This window comes from Cnephaeus nilssonii, assembly GCF_951640355.1.
Source record: "Cnephaeus nilssonii genome assembly, chromosome: 13".
Lineage (NCBI taxonomy): Eukaryota > Metazoa > Chordata > Mammalia > Chiroptera > Vespertilionidae > Cnephaeus > Cnephaeus nilssonii.
In genome coordinates, this window is record NC_137084.1 from 7,310,298 (window position 1) to 7,327,976 (window position 17,679).

A 17,679-nucleotide genomic window follows, 5' to 3' on the forward strand; every position below is an offset into this window, starting at 1 on the left:
GAAGTACAAGCTCCCACGTGGGAAAACCACACCCCTGCCGTGCATGCCTACCAAGGTGGCACCCAGGCTGGCCTGGGCACTGCTGCTACCCAAAGCTCTTCAAGGAAAGTACCAGGAAGGATCTGGAAGGGCATCACCAGCCCGGGGGTTTCCCTGACCCGCCCCTTCTTCCCCTTAGCATTTGGCGTTCCTGCTGCCATGCAGCTGCCTAGGGCGAGAAGTCAGGTGCAGCAAAAATCAGCAGGAACAGGAGGAAGGAAAAAACAGCCCCTCTCCACGCCTTTGTGGGCGAGAATCCTCCGTGCACCCCGTGGGCCACGTCACCCCCCGCATGCAGAAGTGATGCTCTGTGTTTGTGCTCCAGTGTTCGTTTGTTTTTTCAGAAAGTGTGAACGCAAACACCTACACACTGCTACTCCCCCCACCGGATGGCCCCGCAGACAGACTGTGCGGCTCAAAACTCACTTTCTGTGTCTGGGAGGGCGGGAACTTTCATTTATGAAACATTTTATCTTCAATTCATGACTGGGCCTTCAATAGTTGCCTTTTTTAAAAGGGCTAATTTCTTGCAATGAAGTATCTTATAAGTAAACCATTTAAATTTACCGAGTACATGTGCAGGGTCAAGCCAGATCATAAAGGGAATTCTGAATCACATTTTTCTACGGCTTTTTGGAATGCATTGAGGCTACTGTCTACCAAGAGTCTACAAAAATAAAGCAGATTCAAAGTTAAGCCTATATTGCCCCACGTCGACAATGGGGAAAGGTCATTGAGGGTCACAGTTTTGTAAAGAACCCCGCCAGCATGATGGCAGGGAGAGGCCTGCGCCTGCCCAGACACTCCCCAACCTCTCCCCCTACCAGCATGCCGTTGTCACCAATGTTTCTAAAACCATGGGGGGGGCGGGGGGTGCCCCAATTTCCCACGCATTCTTCACCTTTGCACCCGGAAGTACAACCGAACTTGTTGCACTGCGCATGCCAGTGGAGGCACGGCAGGACACTGTCTACTCACCCAACCCACCTGCAGCCCCGCACGGCGTGCGAGGACCTGTATTCATTCTCTGCCCTGAAAACTCCTCCCACGCCGGCCTCTTACGGGACCCTCATAAAACCCGTGTGACAGAATGGCAGGGGTCAGGGCACCACTTCCCACACGAGGAAATGGAAACCCAGAAGCCTCCTCGGCTGACTCAGCACTGAATCAGTGGGCACGGGGGTGGGGGAGGCCTGCACCGCGGTCTGGAAAGCAGCGGAAAAGGGAGGGAGACAGGCTTTGGAGAACACAGATCCGGGTTCATGTCCCAACTCAGCCCCTTACTCAGTCGCACATGCACCCGTGTGTGTGTGTGTGTGTGTGTGTGTGTGTGTGTCCCCTTTGAGAAAATGTCACATCGCCTTTCGTAGGGTCTGTTTATTGGCATATAAAGCACAGGTGCTCCTTGATTTAATATCCCAGTAAACCCCCTGCAAGTTGAAAATGCATTTAATAACATCGGAGCTTAGCCCAGGCGACTTCCAGCACGCTCAGAACACAACATCCAACCACAAGGCAAACCATCTTCGTAAGTCAGGACCGTCTGCCTGCGTAATACCCACAACCTCACACCAACAGGAGAGCGAGTGACGGGACCAAGTCCACAGTAGGTGTTCCCACAGGAACAGTCTTCCCTCCCAACGGTAGCGGGTGCTGAGCACGAGTCCTCCAAGAACGTGGGCATCCATGTGGATGTGCCATCTTCCTCTCTCAATGCCCACACGCCAGGGCCTGGGACCTCGGCCGATGTCTCGGACATTTAACTTTCTGCAGCGTTGCTGATTTATTATGCATACCTTACTGTACCTCCTATTACTCAAGGCGTGCTTGAGAAGGTGGAAAGAAACCCAAACTATGCACATTAAATCTTTTTAAGGGAAGAAGAGGAGCTAACACCTGGGGAATCAGGGGCTAACGCCTAATTTTAGAAATGAGGAATTCTTTCATAAGGAAGCTAAGTCCAAGTTAGAGCACATGGCAATTCCTTAAAAGCAAGGTTATTTTGTGTTTGCTTTTAACACAAACATGCATTACCTTTTTTAAAAAATATCTATATTTGTATTGATTTCAGAGGGGAAGGGAGAGGGAGAGATAGAAACATCAATGCTGAAAGAGAATCATTGATCAGCTGCCTCCTCCACACCCCACACTGGGGATTGAGCCTGGGCATGTATGTGCCCCCGACCAGAATGGAACCCGGGACCCTTCAGTCTGCAGGCTGACACTCTGTCCACTGAGCCAAACCAGCTAGGGCAACATGCATTAATTTTTTAACAAGGGGCGAAGGATTCTGAAGAGAGCCAATCAACCCCTAACTTGAAACCTCAGAAACGGAAAGGACAGCACAGCCTGCAGAATGCTGTGCGTGTGCTGGGGATCAAGAGCCACGGGGCCCCCTCAGGAAGCCAGGACTGGTGAGAGCGAGAGGGGAGTGGTTCCCTTTGAGGTGGGGAATGAATGAGCTCGCTGGTACCCAGACCAGACGTCCCTGGTCACAGTGACAGGGTAAAGCCAGGTGCATGGTTAGGAAGGAGCCGACAGCTTCCGCTGCTTCTGGCTGACCTGGCACCAACTTCCTGCACCCCAAAGGATCCCCACCACCTTAGCAATCCGGGGGTCGCAGCAATCCGGGACAGAAGGTTTGCTCAAACATTCTCTAGTTTGTTTGACAAATAGCCAAATGCTGCTCTGGCTCAGGGAAATGGGAGGAAGGCCAGTTTAGGTGCCATTTAGGAAGCAGAAGTAGCAGGTGGGCTTGGGGGAGACAGTCAAGAGGGCATCCGGGGTGCCCCTCAGGTTCCCGGGACGGGTGGGAGGGTGAATGACCACATGAGGAGTATGGGAGATTCTTTTCCTTATTACCTAAAGAACTCGGTGTCCTGCCTAAACCAGTTTGGCTCAGTGGATGGAGCATCGGGTCTGCGGACTGAGGGGTCCCGGGTTCGATTCTGGTCAAGGGCATGTACCTTGGTTGCGGGCACATCCCCGGTGGGGGGTGTGCAGGAGGCAGCTGGTCGATGTTTCTCTCTCATCGATGTTTCTAGCTCTCTATCCCTCTCCCTTCCTCTCTGTGAAAAATCAATAAAATATATTTAAAAATAAAAAAAGAACTCGGTGTCCAACAACTAGTCGACAATCCTTGGGAAGGAGGGCAGTAGCCAGCCTATTTCCCAACCCTCCAGCGGCGACCCTGCCATACAACTGGGAGGGAGGGGCAGGCCTCACTCAGCAGCACCACTTCTTTCAATGATCAACTTCCAGGGAACAACAGGGCAGGACATAAAAATAACACACACAGGAGCAAAGGTGGACATTCTGTAACCCTGAGGCTCCCAGTCACCCAAACAGGTCACGTTGGGCGGCGTCCAGGGCCTGCTGGGAACCCAGCATCCACCTGATATTTGTTTGGGGTAAAAGGTGAAGTTCGCAAAGGCAACAAAATATTACAAATTAACAGCAGAAAACGTTCCTTACTGGTGTTAAGTAACAGTTGTTTTTTAAGCACTCCCTGTACGGCCTCGATTATTTCTGGAATCATCAGAGAAACTGTGAACAGTGGTGTGTTCTGCAGGGTGAGGAGGCCGACTCTGCACCCCACCCCCCATACAGCGGGTCCTAGGCCTTACCTATCTTTAAACGAGAAAAGACCTGGCTCAAGCCACTCAAATAGAGTAGAAGCCTCAGTCCAGTGCGAAGGTTATTTCTGAAACACACTTTAAACATACTAGTTTGAATAACCATGTTATTCTTAAAAGCACACTTCTTCGGGAATTCAAGTCCAGGCTCCCTTCGGCAACAAAATGTTGCTGGCCTGCCAATAATCACCATGCAGAGTGACTAAACATTTTTTCCAACAAAGGGTAAAAAAAAAAAAAAAATGCTCCCGATCAAAGTGCAGAACCAGCTCCGGGCCGGAGCGGGCGCGCGTTTCCGCCTCCCACCTTCTTCCCACCGCCTTTGGAGCTCGGGCCGCGCCTAATTGCTCGGTTGGAACGCGTCCTCTAAGGCTCTGCCAGCAACAGCGCCCAAAACACCCCGCCCCCTCCCCCGCCCGCCGCGGGGGGTCACGTGACGGCGGAGAAAAAGTAGGGGAAAGGTTAGCGGGAGCCCCGCCCCCGGCCTGGCGTGCCCCAGGCGCTCAGATCCTGTTCCACCCGCCGCGCCTCCAGAGACCTTCCGCAGCTTTCGGGCGCGCGTCGCCAGCGCTGCCACCCAGGCGACAGCGAGCGGAACGCGGCGCCTCTTCGGAAGGCCGAGGCCTGCGTGCTCAGCCTCGGGGGCAGCTAAGAACTCCGTGTGCCCGCCCGACGACATCCCACACCCGAAACGCAGCCCCGCACCCCCGCGAGCCGGGAGCGCGTCCGGAAGGGGCTCGCCGGGACGCACAAGGAAAACTTAATTAACGGCGTTTCTATGAATGAGCACGCGGGGCCAGGGTTGCGTAAGCGCGGGGCCTTCGCCCCGGGACTCCCGGCAGGCCCAGGCTTGACCGCTCGGTGAGCACTGGGCCGAGCCAAGGCCAAGGGCGCAGCGGCACCAGGTTTCTTCTCGCCACCTCGGGGCTAGCTAGGCCGTTTGTTTTCAGGACATGCTCGAAAGGTTATTCTGACCTGTGCATGATGCCAGTTTCGGCCTCTCTGATACAAAGTGTGCGCGCTCCTAACCATGGCCCCGTTTCTGATGCAAACAGCTGCTCAGATGGCGATCCCTGTGCAAGGTCCAGTGGGACCTCGCTGCACGGGGAGGAAACCGGACGTCGGCTTGCAAATAGAGCCGCAGGGCACACAGACCCTGGTCCAAAGGCGGCATTCCGTCCCAATCAGACGCGACGGCCCCAGACACTCCCTCGCCTCCGCCACCAGCGTTATCAGCCTTCCCGGCCTCCTATCTATACCACACTCACACTGCAGGTCACCTCAAGCCACTTGGTGAGGGGAGGGCGACGCTTGTGGGCATAAATAAAAGACCAGTGAGTTCGGCCATATTTTATTCATTCGGTGTGCGGTTTATAAGGAAATCAACATGCTTGAAGATCTGGAATGACCAGAAATCGGACTCCTGTGCAAGAAAATGGTGTAACAAAAGACAAGTTTCAAAAGGTTCAACTGATTTCCATTTCCTTCGGTAACTTACAAAGTTACCGGTTTTCTACTAAAATCTGCCCTCGGGCATTTTAATAATACACGGAGCCCAGAGGGACTGAAAGCCTGTCCCGAGTGGGGAACATGAAATCTGTTCTGTATTCAACCCGGTGAATTACATGGCATTTTTTTACCGACGGTGTTAAAAAAAAAATGAAAGTAAAAATCAGTCGTCATCTTTGTTCTCCAGGTCTATAAGGAAAGCCAACCACCATTTACATTATAAAGACGCGGACCCACACACACAGCGCGGCGAACAAAACGAAACAAACTAGCAGTGGCCTCGCGGAAGGAGTTGGGGTTAGGGACGCGCCCGCGACCAACTCGCAGGCCGCGTGGGTCCTGGTCACGTGACGCCCCCCACCCCACCCCCCGGCACCGCAGCTCCCGGGTCCTGCGCGACCTTGGGCAGGTTCTTCGCCCCCACCTGCCCTGAAACCCGCGTGGCACGGGGGAGATGGGGCGTTCGCAAGCGGAGACACCGGCCCAGCGCCTTTATCCCGGCCACTGCGGACGCTCAGACCGCGCCTGCAGTACCCATGCGGGGAGTACCCGCGCCAAGGGCGTGTCCTGCGGGCTGCACTGCGGGGGAGGGGGCTGGGGTGCCCCTCGGAGTTCCGAGGACCTAGCGCCCCCCGACTCCCGCATGGGACTGTCGTACCCCAGACCTAGTCCACTCCGTAAGGTGGGTTTGGAAGACGGTGAAGAAAGCCGCGGCCCAAGTGTTTCCAGGCCGGAGTCGCCCTGCCCACGTCCGGAAAACCAAGCATCCCCCCCATCCCTACCTCCTGAACTGTACCTGCCTGCGGGTCGACGACCCTCGGGCGTACCCCCAGACCCATTCCTCTCCTAGGGAGTGGGTGGAGGTGGGGCGGGGAAGGACGCTGGTGGCCCGCTGGCCCCGAGCCGGTGGCGTCTTGCCAAGTCCGGAGCGTTGAGCATCCTCCCTCCCGCCGCAGCATGGAACCTGCCCGCGTGCAGACAGACCCCTGGGGGGACCCCCAGACCAGCCCATTGCGGCGGCTGGGGAGTCCCTGCCCCGCTCCGGTTTCGGGTTCTCTACTGACCCCGCTGTCCAAGAGGGATACTGGGGGTTCCCCTCCGGGTCCAGGCTCAGAAGGCGCCCCCCCCCCCCCACCCCACTCCGCCTGCGTCCGGGCCACGGCAGTCCCCGCGCGCTCCCCGCCCTGGAGCCCGCCGCCGCCCGCCGGCAGCGCTCGCCAGCCCTCCCCACGGCGCGCGGCTTCGGTCCGGCCTTACCGAGTCCGGGGACGGAGGCGCGGCGGGGGCGGCGGAGGCGGCGGCGGCGGCGGCAGCGGCAGCGAAGTGAGCGAGCAGCGATCCGGCGCCGGGAGCTGGAGGACCGCGGGCTGGGCTGAATGCACCCGCCGCCGGCCGCCGCGGATTGGCTGTGGCGGGGGAGGGCGGCGACTCCGGACGCCCGGCGGGCCGGGGGCGGGACCTGGGCGGGGCGGGACTTCGGGAGGGGCGGGGCCCCGGCGGGGCGTCCCCGGGAGCGCGTCAGGTGAGGAAACTGGGGCTCTCGCTGGCGCTCACCACTAGGTTTCACCAGGTTGGAGCCGAGAGCAAGATTCCTCCCTCTACGAGCCTCAGTTGCCTCCTCTGAAAAGTGGGCCAACGCATGAGGGCCACACCCATAAAAGCGCTGAGCACGGTGCCCAGCTCCCGCTCGCCCGTTAGCGGCATTGCCCTGTGTAATCCTCATGGCACCCCTATAAATAGCCGATCCCAGCCCGGGGAGTGGGCGGGGGGGGGGGGGGGGGGAGAATCACTAAGGTGCCCACGATCACACAACTAAGAAGATGGATCCGACCGACATTGGCCCCAGGGCTGACTCCAGGGCCCACGCCCGAAATGGGACCTTATCCCCCCCTCCCCCCAGGGACAGCTGATACAATGTGGCTCGAAGGGCTCGCACGCTAATGGGAATTCCGGTGACCTTTCTGAGGGCCCTCCTCAGCTAACGGGGATAAAAACACTTTTCTTGAGGGGCTTTGGTGAGATTTCATAAAGTAATTAAACAGGCGCCTCAAGCACGGTAGATGCCAGGAAAAGAGTGGCTGGAGAGGGTGACAGAGAGGCTGAGACCCCTGTGCCCGCCCCAGAGAGGGGCTGGGAGTGGAAACCGCGCCCCGGCCCAGCTCAGGGATCCAGGAAGAGCGCGCGCACCCGGGCTCCGCGCTTCCCGCCGGCGAGCGCCCCCCCCCCCGCCCCTCCCTTGGCCAGCGACATTCCCAGGCCCGAGCTGGTGGTCTGCATCCAGCAGGCGCTCCATAAGTGCACCTGTTGATGAACAAAGTCTCGGCTCCCCTAAAGGCCAGTCTCTCCCTGTGGATATGGAAAATCCACGCTTGCCTCTGTCTTTCTGTCTGAATTAGTTGGCGGTTACCGCACAAGGATTTGAAGAAGAAAATGAAAGTCCCCGTCAGTTCCCGCCGCCACCACGGCCACGGCCACGGCCACAGCTAACTGTTGGTGCACGCTGTCCAGGCTGTTCTCAGCCACGTCACAGGATCCGGGCTGTTTTTGCAAAACTTTTGTTTTCACGTGGCTTCTGTCGTGGACAGAGTTCCTGTCGAGGCTCGGAAGATGACCGCGTTTTTCATAGTGTTGATCCCGCCGCGAGGACACTGAGCCCCTCCCTCCCCCTTTCACCACGGCGGGTATAAATAAAGCTGCATTGGCCCCGGATGCGGTAGTGAGCTGCCCGTCTCTCTCTCTACATCCCTAGAAGTGAAGCGGCCAGGTCAAAGGGCAGGCACGTGAGACCTTCTGGTGACATTTGGTGCCGGCAGCCCTCTGAAAAGCTATCTACCACCCGCGCCCGGGAGCGCGCCCTGGTCTCCAGGAGCTCTCAGCGCAGGCTGTCTTCTCCCTTTTAAAAATCTTGGCCAAAACCAAAGGTGGCGGTAGAGATCCCTCCTTATTTTAAATTGCATTTCTTTGCAGTGAAAAGTTGGCCCCGACCCTCGCACTCTCCCCTCCTCTCCCCCTCCCCCCAGGTTTGCCGCCCAAGTGAAGGCAGGTGGTCTGGGCCAGAGCACACCCGCCACCCGCGGCTGCACCGCCTCTGCCTCTCCGGGGTCACCTGCCTGCCTCCTCCTGTCCTTAGGCCTTCCAGGTTGTGCCTCAGCAGCTGGACTGTCACCCTCATTTCAAATGCCCTTCCTTCCTCTCCCTGGAAACCGGGCGGCCTGCAGGCCCCGTCCCAAGGTCATTTTCTCCCTCGCTCCGCGCTCGTCAGGCGCCCCGCTGGGATTGGCCGGGTGCCCGGTCTGTTCCCAGGGCTCTTCCGCCTCCGCGGCACCCCTCCCTGAGCGCTGCCTCGTGGCCACCTGCAGGCCTAGCGGTGGGTCAGAGCTCGGCCGCACCCACAGGGCAGCGCACTCACCTGTGCCCCAGTGGCCCAGCTTGGGGCGGCGGGCGGCAATTCCAGCCACGCCCTGGAGGCACCATTGCAGACCCCCCGGTGATTGGCTGAGCGGAGGAACTGGGCCCCTGGGGAGCTGTGAGCCAGGTCCCATCCTGAGTTCCCTCTCCCCACACCAAAATGTCCCAGTCAGCCTCAGAAACGAAAGAAGTCTTTCTTAAACTTTTTTTTTCTCTCTCTCTCTCAAATTCTTCCCCAGTGTGAAACGAACATACCTGAGCAGCTGCTTATTGTGGCTCTAAAGAAACCTTAAAAGTTTTTAAATGCCTATATTAATATTTTTGTTATCACTAAGAGATTCCCCCCCCTTTACTCTAAAAATATCTTTGTATGGAAAATTTTAAACATTAAAAATGAATGAGAATGGTATATTAGTGTATAATAAAATCCTATATAACCTAGACTCAGGTTCAACAGCTAGGAAGCTGGGGCCAAGGTGTTTGACTGTGCACCTGCCCCTCTAACGTCTTTAAAGCAAACCCAGAAATCCTGCCGTTTTTGTCCACAAGCTCTTGAGTACAAATCTCTAAAAGATAAGGGTTCTTTTTAAAAAACATGACCGCAATACCATTGTCCAACCTAAAGAGGGGGAACAGCCCTAACCGGTTTGGCTCAGTGGATAGAGCTTCGGCCTGCAGACTCAAGGGTCCCAGGTTCGATTCCGGTCAAGGGCACGTACCTTGGTTGCGGACACATCCCCCATAGGAGGTGTGCAGGAGGCAGCTGATCGATGTTTCTAACTCTCTATCCCTCTCCTTTCCTCTCTGTAAAAAAATCAATAAAATATTTTTAAAAAATCTAAAAAAGAAAAAGAGGGGGAACAATGTAACATAAAACTTGTAAAGCCCTCTTCGCCTGCCAAGAGCCCAGCTGAGCGCCCTCTCTCTCTTGCCAGCCTCTTCCTTGCTGGCAGCTCCCAGCAGGTTCTGATCCAAAAGTGTGTGAGACTTTTTGGAACTCAGCTGCCATTTCCCATAGGAAACAATTTTGTAATCTCAGCGTTCTGCGCTTCCCTCTCCTCTCCAAGCGCTTTGAGCCCCTCTGAACTTGAACCTTGAACCCCTGCAGGTGGCTGTTCCACGTCAGGGTGGTGATAATATTTGCTAAGAATATTTGCTCAGCCAGCATCCCCGGGGTTTGGTGAGGACAAAATGAGGTAATACAGATGTGAGCAACCCAAAGGCAGCCCAAAGGCAGCCAGCGGAAGTGGCAGTGAAAGGAACTCACAGCAACAATGAAAATGTATTCTTCATTGAACAGGCTTGCCCTCTGACCCAGTAACCCTAGCCCTGGGTACACACCAGAGAGCTGTGTTCACGAAAAGACTGGTACAGGGATGTTTACAAAAGATTCCTTCAAATTGACAAAAATCCAGAGAACAACCCAATGTCCACCAACAGGAGAATGGGTGGGTAAATGGTGGCTTCTCCGTACAGTGTAATAATCATAAGCAGCAAGACACACAAAACACAGATGGAGCTTGCAGATCTAAGAAAAAGACAGCTAACAAGCACACAGAAAACAGACACACTGTGTGTTCGGCAAGGTAAGTGATGCACCTTAACGGCAGCGACGGGTCCTGACTGAGCACTCCATGAAGGGTGCCCGGGGGCGACCATGCGTGGAGCTATTTGCTTAAGATCATGCACATGGTGCTCTTTACTACTGTGTGCTAGGCCTCCATTTTTAAAATTAAAAATGATTGAGCCCTGGCCAGGGTGGCTCGGTTGAGCGTTGCTTCATGCACCAAAGGGTCGCTGGTTTGATTCCCAGTCAGGGCATATGCTCAGGTTGTGGGCTTGATCCCCAGGAGAGGGCATGCAGTAGCCAGCCTATCAATGTTCCTCTCTCTCTCTCTCTCTTCCTCTCTCTCTTTTTCTCTCTCTAAAATCAACAAAAACATATTTTAAGAAATGATTGGGAGTTGAGTGGGGCATGACTGTTAGTGGGAAGGGTGAGGCCATGACATGAAGAGGAGGTGATAAAGCCGAGACACTGGGATCACCTGGGGAGACGGTAGAGTTGGGAGTAGGGGAGAGGCCGGGAGAGTGTTCCAAGCCTGGGAGGTGGCAATCAATGCCTTGGGCAAGAGTGGGAGAAGAGGCCTGTGCACCCCATCTCCTCTCCCTCCTCCTCTCTGCTCCTCCGCTCCAGGGCAAGGATTCCACCTGGCTCCCTCTGCACTTTGAAGTACCCAGCACCCTGACGGGCCGTCTTAGAGACGAGGAAGGTGGGCAGATGCTTGCCTTCCTGAGGAGGAGGCCTCCCAGCACAGCAGCAAGATCAGCGCCCGGGAGTGTGCACGCCTGGCCACCTGCCGGGCCTGCCTCTGGCTGGCTGCGGGGACGCCTTGCAACCCCACCTTGGCCTGTTTCCTCACGTAAATAAATGGGGATTCAGCTGGCCATTGGAGGCCACAGACGTCCCATCCTTGAACCATGGCCCAATTTGTCTGTAACCTAGTGGGGAAGGCCCTGGTGCTGGTAGACACCACGGTGACTTACTTGAAGCCTCGACTGGCCACGTGTTGGCACTCACCACGGTTGAGCTGGTTCCTCCAATCCCGCTGAGATCCCTACAGCTACTCAAAGCTTGAAAAACCTAGTCAATGGTGCCCACACTGATGGCTTCAAACAGGTAAAGACGCTCTGCTGAAAGGCCCGGTGGCCACGCAAGGGTAGTGTCATTGGCTACGATGTTCATCTCATTCTATTTGCTTTATTCTTTGAATATCCTTGGGCCATGAGTGATCAGAATGTTATTTGAATAAATAAAGATTTGTGCCCAAAAATGAGGTTGTTGATCTAAGAGATTAATGACCAAACGTTCACCACCATTTTTTTTTATTTATTTGGAGAAGCAGTAATCCTAGTTGCTTGGTGATGTGAACGCTAGAGCCAGATGGCCTGGGTTCAAATCCTGACCTTGCTACTTACCAGCTGAGTGATCTTAACCTATCTGTGCCTCAGTTTCCTCACCTGTAAAATGGGAGGGTGATAGAAGCTGCCTTGGGGAGTCTTAAGGAAAATGAGTAGCCGAGAGAAAGTACTCAGAACATCCCCAGTGCACATAAGCGTTAGCTAGGATTATTTTTTCTCTATGAAGCCCATTTTAATAAGCGTTTGTCTGTCAGCAGTAAAATTCAATGAAATAAAAACTTATTTCCTTGTTTATTAACCAGAAATGGGGTACACCTGCCAGCCAGAGCGCATTCCTGGAACAGATTCCTCCCTGGGGACCGGGACTGCAGAGACCCACAGAATCCAGCCAAGAGCAAACAGTTGGACGTGTCAGATAGATGTGGAACCCCCTTTCAGAGAGCAAGGGAGCGGGAAGAGAAAGATAGAAAACATCGATGATGAGACTCATTGATCGGCTGCCTCATGCACGCCCCACACTGGGGATCGAGCCAGCAACTGGGCATGTGCCCCGACCAGGAATCAAACTGTGACCTCCTGCTTCACAGGGTGATGCTCAACCACTGAGCCACATAGGCTGGGCCCTTTAAGGCTTTTTGAAAAGGCCAGGGTAGTTCAAAGGTCAGCGTTGTGACCTCTTCAGATCCCAATCACCTCTGAGGCCCCACTAGTGCAGCCCGCCTGAGCTTCTTGATGTGACCACAGCAATATGCTGGGCCTAGAGCTGGTAACATCTTAGTGGGCGTGCCTTGACGTCGGTGTCTTGACTGGCCTATAGCCAGGGCCTCGCTAACCTGTACACAGGGTCTCAGGGGTGGAGAAGGGAGACATTCTTGTAGCTCTTTGTAGCGGATGCCTGAATATCCATCCAACATGAGAATACTGACAGAAGGCTTCCGTGTCAAGACGCAAATTCTTCTGCTTTGGAGGGAGAAGGAGCCAGGCAGCTGATAGGGAGTCAATAGTTTTTAAATTTGGGGTGGGGGTGGGATGGGCGTGCAGTCACTGACCCTTTGAAAACCTGGAGACAGCGACAAACGCGTTCCCCAGAAAAAATGCGCACGCACGCAAACCGTGGGAGATAACTTCAGGCTCCGACCTTCCAAAGCCCGTTCATAGACTCCTGACCCGCACAGGCTAAGGGAAATTCTTCGAAATTTGGAAATAAGGCAAAAGGATGTCTGAACGTCCTTTCCCTGGCGCTGGTCCAGCAGGCCTGCCCGAGGATCGGCTCGTTCTCCAGGAAACGTGTGAGACTGGGCCCCACGCTGGGTGAAGTTGCATGGTAACTGGTAGGCTTTGTCCAAGAGCAACACAAAGGATTTCTATTGTTCAGCAATGTGTTCCCCACCCCCACGGGTGTGGCTCAGTGTCTGAGCGTCGGCCCATGAACCAGGAGGTTATAGTTTGATTCCCGGTCAGGGCACAGGCCTGGGTTGGGAGCTCAATCCCCAGGAAGGGGTGTGCAGGAGGCAGCCGATCAAGGATTTTCATCATTGATGTTTCTGTCTCTCGCCCTCTCCCTTCCTCTCTGAAGTCAATAAAAAATAAATTTAAAAAGAAAAAGAAAAAAAAAAAAGTATTCCCCGGAGTTACGGTTTATTGCCCTGTTTAGGAAAAACTCAGATTTTGTCTACTTTTCTGTGTTGGGAAAAAAAACCTACTGTGTTCCTTCCCTACTGTGTGTTTCTCTCCCAAGAGTCTCTTTTGTGACTAACGCAAAACACTTCATTTCTGCCACCTCTGCTCACAAGCGTGGAGGTTTTCCCCCCCACACCAACAAGCAATTCAGCTCGATTCTGACACTATCTTCCCCAAGACAGCGTCAGTGCCCACAAGTCAGGGGCTGAGTCCCACAGCACTGCCCCCGGCACCCCCACTGCGAGGCCTGTGGGAACCCCTGTACAACCTGCACACCCAGGAAGCGGGCCCTGCCTCCACGGCAGGCTCACAAGACCCAGGATCTGCACCCAAAGGACCACCCTGCTGTGCTCATCAGCCTGGATGACCTCTGTGCTTCTTCCACGCAAGCTCTCCCCCCACTTCCTGCTTCCGGGCACCTGTTCTTGCCGTCCCCGCCGCCGAGGGCCCTGCCCTCCCGCTCACCTCTTGCCTGTGTGCCTAGCTGTGGGCTACATGCCAGGAAGGGAGACAGGGTAGACCAGGACCCTTTCCCCATGCGTGGAGGGCACCTGACTTCTGGCTCAGCTGCAGCCCTGCCCCGCTGTGAGGCCCAGCGCAGATAGACTTTCCTCTATTGCAAAACGGGGTAACAGTCAGATGGTGCCAGACCCGTCTGGGGCTCTGTCCACAGCCCTCCTCCCTTTAAAAAAAAAACCCTGCTAGGATATGACTCATGTATACCGTGAACCCCATCCTTTAAAAGTGTACCCTTCCGTGGTTTCCAGTGTATACACAAGATTGTGAAACCAGCATCAGAACAGTTTCCCTAAACATGCTTCCCTAAAAGAAACCCCGTCCTGTTCCCATTAGCAGTCACTCCCCGCAGGCCTCACACCCCCAGCCCCCGGCGACCACCCATCGTCTGCTGCCTGTTTCTATGGGTTTCCCTGTGCTGACAGTTCCTACAGATGGAACCACACAATGTGTGTCCCCGTCTGCATCTGTCACTGAGCACCATGCTTTCCAGGCCTATCAAGTTGTAGCCTGTGTCAGAGCTTCCTTCCTTTTTGTGGCTGAATAATACCCCATTGTGTGGGTGGACACGTTTGTTTATCCACCTCACCCGCCAGCCCCAATCCACCTGTGGGGTGCGGGGTGGGGGGGGGGAGAGGCGCTCCCACACTGATCTTGACCCCACATCTGTCCCTCCCCACGCCCCCCTGGAAATGCTTACTTAGCCTTCAAGCTCCCGCTCAGACGCCGCCAGCTCCAAGAAGCCTCCCAGAGGCCCTCAAACCGTCGGACCACCCCTTCCTAGGAGCCCTCCCCCAGGGCACCGCCTTTGCTAAGGTCCGCGGGCCTCCCCGCCCCGCTCCGGATCCGGAACTGAGGTGGAGTCCCGTTCGGATGACCCAGACTCTGCCGGCTCGCCAAGCCCTGGGTGGAAAGTGGAAGAGGGGAGTTGGCTGGGCGTTAACGGGCCGCCCGATAAGCTGATGGCTTCCTTGCGGTCACTCGCTTTTGACGCGAGGAGAGACGAGCCGGGGACTTCGGGGATGGGGTGCGGGGAGAGGAAGTGACCGGGCCCCGCGGCGGAGGCGGGGGAGGTGGGCCGGGATGGGCAGACCCGAGGGTTTGGGCAGCTGCCAGAGCGGCTACAGTTAAAAAAAAAAAAAAAAAAAAGCCCAATTGCCCTGCTCGCTGGCATTTGTGTTTCTCCTGCAGGAAGCTCGAAAGAACGATCCAGACGCTCAGCCCCACCCCTGCCCGCTGGGTGCCCGACTGAGGCCCGGGAGGGGTGATGCCCAGGGCGCGACCCAGGTCCCGGGCACCGTGCGCAGGCGCGGGTGCTGCCGCTGGGGTAGTTGGAGGCGCCCCTCCTCCCCCTCCCCGCCAGCTTCCTCCGCTCACCCTCCCGGCGAGTCCTGGCTCCTCTGGGCGCCCACCCACCGCCCCGTGTGCGTCCCCAGCTGCCCTAGAGCCCCTCCTTTGCGCACGAGGCGGTCGGCCGGAGTCGCCGGCGGGCGGGAGAGGGTGCCCGGGGAGGTTGTCCGGGGTCAAGGTCGGCCGGGCCGTTCGCAGGGCCGAGTTAGACTGCGGGAGGGACCGGCGCGCGCCAGGGTGACTTGGACCCTGGCGGACGCCGAGCCGCTAGTGGGGAGGGCGAGGGGGGGACGCGCGCGTGCGCTCGGAGCGCGCCCGTCCTGCGCCCCTCCACGCGCGGAGCCAGGACTCCTTCCCGGGCCGGGAGCCCTCGGTCCGCCCCGCTGCCAAGCCCGCGGACCCGCCTGCGCCGCCAGCGCCCCCAGGGGCTGGCGCAGGAGTTGGCCTCCGCAGCTGGCTGCTAGGCCCCTTTTGGAAGTTCTAAAATGACGCAATGAAGGTGCCGTCACTGTGGGAAAGAGGAAACACGGACCCCTAAAGCAAAAGGGTTTACAAGTTGTCTGAAACCTCACTCCCTGATAACCCTGGGCTGCATTTCCTGTGCATCTTCTGTGCTACCGTCGGTGCCGGCGCACTCCCACTTCCTGCGCTTTTACAAAATGGAAGCCATATATACGCGCAACTTTATTTAGGGGTGGCTTTGTTATATGAACCGACAGGTTGTGTGTGTGGTTCTGGACCTCGTCCCCCAACTCCCCAACAGTACGATTTGGAAATCACTTGCTCTAGACCAGCTCCTCAGCTGCTCCGCCAGGTGCTAGTGGAATGCACCATCACCCGCGGCAGGCGTTCTCGGTGCTCCTGGTTAGTAGCTGGCTTCCAGTTTCTCCAGGCAACCCGCTGTGCGCGGCCTCTCCCAGGTTGGCCAAGTACAAGAATGACCAGAGAGATGCCACCCTCTGAGGCCCGTTTCTAGGAGTGAACAGGTACACTGCAGGTGGTTATCTTTTTTTTTTTTAAATGTATTTTATTGATTTTTTACAGAGAGGAAGGGAGAGGGAGAGAGAGAGTTAGAAACGATGAGAGAGAAACATCAATCAGCTGCCTCCTGCACACCCCCCACTGGAGGTGTGCCCGCAACCAAGGTACATGCCCTTGACCGGGATCGAACCTGGGACCCTTGAGTCCGCAGGCCGACGCTCTATCCACTGAGCCAAACTGGTTAGGGCTGCAGGTGGTTATCTTGGTTTTGAATAGGGAATGTGTTCAAATCCTTACTATGGTTCAAATATCAAATCAGTCTAAAAAGTATCCAGGGCAGTGGGCAAGGAGACGCCCGATTGGTGGTGGGGTTCTTACATCCGACGGGAGCAGCAGACGGAGTCTCACTTTGGTAGTTCATCCTGGATGGACGCCCGTGTTGGTGGCTGCAGCTGTTTCATGCCCGGGACACGTTAAAAAAAATATCTAGGGGAAAGTTCTACTCTCACCCCTGTCCCAACTAGCACACAGGTAACCACTCTTACTAGTTTCTTGGGTTGTCCTTCCAGAATTTCCTTCTGAACATACAAGCAAAAATGAGTATGTATGTATATTTCCTTCTTATTCATGGAAAAGTGTTGTAGATGGCGGGACCAGCACCAGGTGTCTGACAGGTGGGGTCGGATGGAGCCTGGGTTCAGCAACCTCGGTACTGGGGCTCTGGCTGGAAAAGAATTCAGAGCCAAGACCCAACTGTAAGAGAACGTTTCTTTGGTAAATCATGGAGGCAGGAGAAGTAATTCCTAAAAGAAATGGGCTTAGGAAACAAGTTCTAGAGGTAAAGGAAGGGCCCTTGGACTTGGGAGTGAGGAAGCTAAAGGTACTGTGCCTGGGGCAGGGGGCAGGGAGGGTGAAGTGAGGAGGAAGGGCAGGTGGGCGGGCTCCTGGGAGGGAGAGCGCACTGGGTCCTCTGCCCTGAGGGTTTTAAGGGTGGAGATTCTTGCTCTAGTTCAGCAGGTCCAGCAACTGATGGACTGTGAGGTCCGAAAGGTTGGCGACCGCTGCTCTAGTTGGTTTGGCTCAGTGGATAGAGCGTCGGCCTGTGGACCCAAGGGTCCCGGGTTTGATTCCAGGTAAGGGCATGTATCTGGTAGCAGGCTCCTCCTAGGCCCAGACCCAGACCCAGGCCCTGGCCAGGGCTCGTGCAGGAGGCAACCAATCGATGTGTTTCTCTCACATCGACATTTCTCACTGTCTTTCCCTCTCTCTCAAAATCAATGGAGAAGTACCTTCAGGCGAGGATTAAAAACAAACAAACAACAACTGAGGCTTAGATGTTATCTCTAGGGAGGAAAGGTCATGACCAGCGATGTGTTAGGGGAGGAAAAGTCACCTGGGGGTCAGGTCCCTCCCTACAATTGATGGTCTGTTGCTAGGCACCTGGGACTGGAGGCCTGGACCTGGCCCATGGTCCTTACTCTGCTCTTGTCTGTCTAAGTGCCGACCACAGAAGGAAGCTTGCTCTAGCCCCCTGTCCTGTTTGCTTTTTAAAAATTTTGCTTATATGTCTTGGTGCTATTTTGTTTTAAGGCCCCAAATTTGTGATTTTATTGATTTTTTTGAGAGAGCGAGCGCGAGAGAT

The 17,679-nt window shown here is 55.7% G+C and overlaps 1 protein-coding gene across 2 annotated transcripts in view; it reads right to left on the reverse strand.

Moving 5' to 3' along the window:
• Positions 1–14,425, reverse strand: part of CPT1A (carnitine palmitoyltransferase 1A) — a 51,486-nt gene extending 37,061 nt beyond the window's left edge. The window contains exon 1 of one of the 2 annotated variants that reach the window (XM_079786917.1): positions 14,407–14,425. The gene's annotated coding sequence lies outside the window, so the exon portion shown is untranslated. Of the gene's footprint in view, positions 1–6,440; positions 6,606–14,406 lie in introns of those variants that run through there. The other variant, XM_079786916.1, reaches the window with a different exon arrangement.
• Positions 14,426–17,679: the final 3,254 nt, after the last annotated feature.